This window comes from Rana temporaria, chromosome 1 (assembly GCF_905171775.1).
Source record: "Rana temporaria chromosome 1, aRanTem1.1, whole genome shotgun sequence".
Lineage (NCBI taxonomy): Eukaryota > Metazoa > Chordata > Amphibia > Anura > Ranidae > Rana > Rana temporaria.
This window is the reverse complement of record NC_053489.1, coordinates 402337789-402343788: the sequence shown is the minus strand read 5'-3', so window position 1 is coordinate 402343788 and position 6000 is coordinate 402337789. Positions and strand designations below refer to the sequence as shown.

The 6000-nt window shown below is 40.8% G+C and overlaps 1 protein-coding gene across 1 annotated transcript in view; it reads left to right on the top strand.

Annotated features, from left to right (window-relative positions):
* The first annotated feature begins 5425 nt into the window (after positions 1 to 5425).
* LOC120913440 (phospholipid-transporting ATPase IC-like) overlaps positions 5426 to 6000 on the top strand; it is a 181892-nt gene continuing 181317 nt past the window's right edge. Inside the window, exon 1 of the mRNA XM_040323369.1 lies at positions 5426 to 5519. The gene's annotated coding sequence lies outside the window, so the exon portion shown is untranslated. The remainder of the gene's footprint in view (positions 5520 to 6000) is intronic.

Genomic DNA, 6000 nt, shown 5'->3' with positions numbered 1-6000 from the left:
TGTCTTTTTTAAATCATCTATGCTCCCTGCTGAAACCCCTGCCTGTGGATGAGAATTCCACATCCTTACTGCTCTTACAGTAAAGAACCCTCTAAGCAGTTTAAGGTTAAACGGCTTCTCTTCAAATTTTAGTGAATGGTCACGTGTCTTTTTAAATTCCCTTTCACGGAAGAGTTTTATACCTATTGTGGAGGTAACTAGTATGGTATTTCTAAATTTAAATCATATCCTTTCTCAAGAATCTCGGGGGTTATCCACAAAGCCTTGGCGCAACGTAACTTTTCTGATTTAAGTTACTCCGCCGCAAAATTCCCAAGTTAGGTGCCGATCCACAAAGCACTTACCTGGAATTTTGCGGCGCTGTAACTTAAATCCGTCCGGCGCAAGGCGTTCCTATTCAAATGGGCGAGTCCCATTTAAATTAGGCGCGCTCCCGCGCCGGACGTACTGCGCATGCTCCGTCGGGTAAATTACCCGACGTGCATTGCGCTAACTGACGTCGCTCCGACGTCATTTGCGCCATTCACGGACGTCTTACGCAAACGACGTAGAATTTAAAATTCGACGCGGGAACGACGGCCATACTTAACATGGCTTAGGACAACTAGGGCTTAGCCCTAGTTTTACGCGGCGGAACTCAACGTAAACGACGTAGATTTAGAGCGTCGGGCCCGTCGGAGCGTTCGTGGATCGCCGTAACTGTTCATTTGCATATTCTACGCCGGCCTCAATGGCCTCGCCACCTAGCGGCCGGCCTAGAATTGCATCCTTAAGATCCGACAGTGTAATTCAATTACACATGTCGGATCTTCGTCCTAACTATGGGAAACTGAGTCTGTGGATCAGTTCCATAGTTAGGACCAGGGATACGACGGCGTAACAGCAGTTACACCGCCGTATCTCTTTTGAGGATCTGGCCCCTCATCTCCAGAGAGAATAAGTTCAGTGCTGGCAGTTTTTCCCATAGCTGAGATCCTCCAGTCCCTTGATTAGCTTTGTTGCCCTTCTCTGGACTCTCTCCAGTTCCAGCACATCCCTCCTGATGACTGGTGCCCAGAACTGGACGGCATACTCTAGGTGCGGCTAGACCAGAGTCTTGTAGAGTGGAAGAATTATCGTTTTATGTCTGGAGTTAATCCCCTTTTTAATGCATGTTAATATTCTATTGGCTTTGCTTGCAGCAGCTTGGCATTGCATGCCATTGCTGAGCCTGTCATCAGCCCTGGTTCACATTGATGCCATTGCAATTGCTGGCAATTGGAGAATCTGTATCGATGCAACGCCGAATTTCCCCAGAGGTCATCGGCAATTACTGTATTAATGTTGCCTACCAAAGTGATCTTCAGCTTCCACGGGCACTGGCCAAGTTTAGCACATGCAGACTTACATTGGTCCAAGCTGGACCAATGTAAGTATGCAAAAATTAGCCATACCTGGAATTTTGCTTTAAAGTGACATAGGGATTGATTTACCATAAGCAAATAGGCTGTTTAATTTGCAAGGAAACTTGCAACAGAGTTTCACAGAGCTTGGTGAATGCATTACCATAGAGTGCAACATTGCTTGTCACATGTGTTATTGCAAAGCACCTTGCTAACAGGCATGCGTTGCAGTGAGGTACACTGCTAGAAATAATATGTGCACCTTTTTTTTGTGCATTAGGCCATTTAAATCAATGGGCTTTCTGCACATTAAAATGTTAATCAGCCACAGTATTGTAAAGTTAGTTTTATTTACCTGGAGTTCTCCTTTAAATAAAAAGTACTGTGCTGTACATAAACATTTATGAGTGTAGGATCTTAGGTTTACATAGCTAAATGCTTTATAACTTTCTGAAGCTAAACAAAAGTTGTTTTCTTCATATGACAGCTACAATGTAGGCTGACACTACAGTCCTCGTGAGTTGCACTTTACAGCAAAGACTATGGCCCAGATTCACAAAGGAGATACGACAGAGTATCTCAGATACTCCGTCGTATCTCTCAGAGTATCTATGCGACTGATTCATAGAACCAGTTACGCATAGATATTCCTAAGATCCGACAGGTGTAATTGTTTTACACTGTCGGATCTTAGGATGCAGTACCGCGGCCGCCGCTGGGGGGAGTTTGCGTCGTAAACCAGCGTCGGGTATGCAAATTAGGAGTTACGGCGATCCACGATGGTTTTTCGCGTTCGCTACGTCGCCGCTAGTCTAGTTTCCCGTTGCAAAGTTAGTCGTCGTTTTGGGTGCCATAACTTTAGACAGCAAACGTATTGCTGTCTAAAGTATGGCCGTCGTTCCCGTGCCGAAATGTAAAATTTCACGTCGTTTGCGTAACACGTCCGGGAATACGGAAGTACGCTACGCACGTCTCCGATCGCAAAAAATGACGTCAGTTCGCGCAAAGCACGGCGGGAATTTCGAAACGGAGCATGCGCAGTAGGTCCGGCGCGGGAGCGCGCCTAATTTAAATTGTACCCTCCCATTCAATTTGGACCGCCTTGCGCCGGACGTATTTACGATACACCGCCGCAAGTTTCCAGGTAAGTGCTTTGTGGATCGGGCACTAAAACTGAAAACTTGCGGCGGTGTAACGTAAACGGCTTACGTTTCACGGGCGCAATTGTACCTGAATCTGGCCCTATTTTACCGATAAAATGCCACCATGTAATTAAAAACAGTTAATAAATAATTATTGGATAGGATACTGCACATTAGTTGCTATCAGGGCTGCTGATAGGGGGGACCACAAGCCCTCCTGTAGGGGGCCCCGGCACACAGAGGGGCCCAGACAACAGGAGGGTTGGTGGAGAACAATGCTCTCCGTACCTCTCACCCAGGTTTCTCACCCTGTCCCTCCCGTCGGCTTTTAGCTGCTGGGTGAGAGACATGGAGGGATAATGAAAATGGCCAGCCCCCGCTGAGCTTCTTCCCCTGCCCCGAGAGGGAGTTGTGCTAGGAGAAGGGATTTGTGGGAATGTGTCCTAGGAGAGGGATTGAAGAAAGAAGATTTGTGCTGGAAGGGGAGATGCAGGTGATTGTGTACCAGGAGCCGTTGAGGGAATTCGGGGCCAATAGGAGGGATTGGGGGAATTGTGCAGGCAGGGGAGATTTGTACTAGGAGGGGGAATTGAAGTGGCATTAATAATGTATTTTTTTTGTGAAAATATTGTTTAGAATACCTTTAGGTGTGTGTACGGGGCCCCATGATTCCTAACAGCAGGCCTGGTCATTATTGTAAGTGAGTATAAAAATGGGGGAACTAATGCGCAAACCAACCTAACCACGGCACATGCGGTTAAAATAAATGAACAACTAAAACTATAAAAGCAGCAGCCACAACTAATAGTGCTCACACACTGATAACAGATTGAAAATATGGGGGGTGTAATGGCGCTTGCAAATAACTAAATAAATAAATATATTTCCTGAAATTCTTCCTGTGTATCTAAAAGTGTTCCACTCCAAATAAGATCAGAAAGCCATCCAACATCAATGAATTTATGTGGAGGGTGATAGGAGTGAAAAAATAATAGGAATACAACTATTGAAGTAAACAAACGTGCCAATGAAAGCACAGTGTTGATGAAGTGAGATGCAATATGGTAATCCTACAGTGTCCAAATAATGCTCAGCAATAATACCTCATATCACATATATATATATATATATATAATTAATAATTAAATGAGTGATAAATCAATAAAGTGCTCCATCCATTAAAGTGCAATAATGCAATAGTGAGTGTCAGAACCAATGAATATCAATATAATAAAGCATGCAACAAAATTCCTGAAAACAATGTTCAGCATGCATGGGTGAACGCAACCCAATCCATAAAGTGTCTAAAGTGAAAATAGTCCCAAAAACTCTAATCACGAGGTTAAAGAAAAAATATTGAGGAAGAGGTGGGTTGCTGGTGACGTCATCTGCTCGCGGCCGCAGAGCGGAGACATTCGATACACGCTGTACTACACGCTGCCTACACTGTATACACAGCATTGTCTGTAAGTCTACTTGTTTTTTATTTTATTAAATGCAAACGTTTTTTACACTATGGAGGCGTCAATGTTTCTTTGTTTGAGTGCCAACGCTGGGACCTTGTGAGCTGCCTTTTGGGGGATCAATAACAGCAGGCTGGCTGTGGAATACCTGGCTATCAGCATTAATACAGGCTTTATACAAGCCTCTTAAAGGTAAGGGGCTTGTGGGAACGCCTATATCCACACTGCGGATCACCTAACGTTTGGATTTGCAAGCACGTGTGCACACTATTTCTGTGAAAAAATGTGATTATCAGTGGAGCACTTATGCACTTTGAAAATTCCGGATTGTCATTTTAACTTGCACGGTTGTGCACTGGACACGTTATTTATTTTATATTATATTTTTTATCATTATAAACCATTTTTTTTTATATATATATAATTTTTATACATTTATATATATATATATATATATATATATATATATATATATATATATATATATATATATATATATATATATATATATATATATATATATATATATATATATTTTTTTTCTTTAACCTCGTGATTGAATTGTTTGGGACTATTTTCACTTTAGACACTTTATGGATTGGGTTGCGTTAACCCATGCATGCAGAACATTGTTTGGAGGAATTTTGTTGCATGCTTTATTATATTGATATTCATTGGTTCTGACACTCACTATTGCATTATTGCACTTTAATGGATGGAGCACTTTATTGATTTATCACTCATTTAATTATTAATTATATATATATATATATATATATATATATATATATATATATATATATATATATATATATATATATATATATATATATATATATATATATATATATATATATATGTGATATGAAGTATTATTGCTGAGCATTATTTGGACACTGTAGGATTACCATATTGCATCTCACTTCATCAACACTGTGCTTTCATTGGCACGTTTGTTTACTTCAATAGTTGTATTCCTATTATTTTTTCACTCCTATCACCCTCCACATAAATTCATTGATGTTGGATGGCTTTCTGATCTTATTTGGAGTGGAACACTTTTAGATACACAGGAAGAATTTCATTTCTGACGCACTATTCTGTAAATTATTAATAGGAAATATATTTATTTATTTAGTTATTTGCAAGCGCCATTACACCCCCCATATTTTCATTATTGTAAGTGAAACATCTCATACATTGAGGACACTTGGATAAAATTTAGGTCCTCTTCACATCTTTGTGTATTATTGCATCCGTTGTAAAGCAAAACATTGGCTGTGTCATAAGAGGCAATGTTATTTGATGAGGTTGTTCAGATCTGTGCAGTGCAGTTTGAAAAGTGAGGCATGTCCATATTTCTGTGCATGTTTGTTTTTAAGGAACATTTAAATTTTAAGGAATATTCAAGCATTACAACTTTTCCAACAGACCATGATCAAATGATAATCAGACTTACTTGCTTTTCAGTTTCGTCATAGAAGTGATAACCTGATTAACAGTAAAGCAAGTGAAATCCTACAAGGGCAAGGGTGAGAGATGGCACATACTTTCAAGTATTAATAGCTCTGTTATGAAAATGTCACTGGCATCTGTATTTGTGTAGAAAAACAACACCTCTGATTTTTTTTTTTACTTTTTCTCTGCATTATATTTTTGTAGAGAGGTGCTTTAGTAACAGGATCCTACGGGGTTTCAAAATATTGATAGTTCTCCTGAAGATTTAGTAGCATTAAACACAAATAATGTTGCAAATTTTAAGTAAGGCTACAATGTAGAAGATTAAAGCCAGCGGGTTGAATGAAAAAAAACTGTCAGCTCCGACATTAGTACCGTGATCTCCCCCGCTAAGCTGTTGTGTTCTGACCACCCCCGCCAGAACACTTTGGTCAGCGCTCGCTGCCATTGGCTGAGAGCGCTGAGCAGGAGCTGGTTGGCTGCTGGTTTTCCAGCATGCTCGTCTGACAGAAGTTGGACAGAGTGAAATACACACGGGCTGAATTTTGGCTGTTT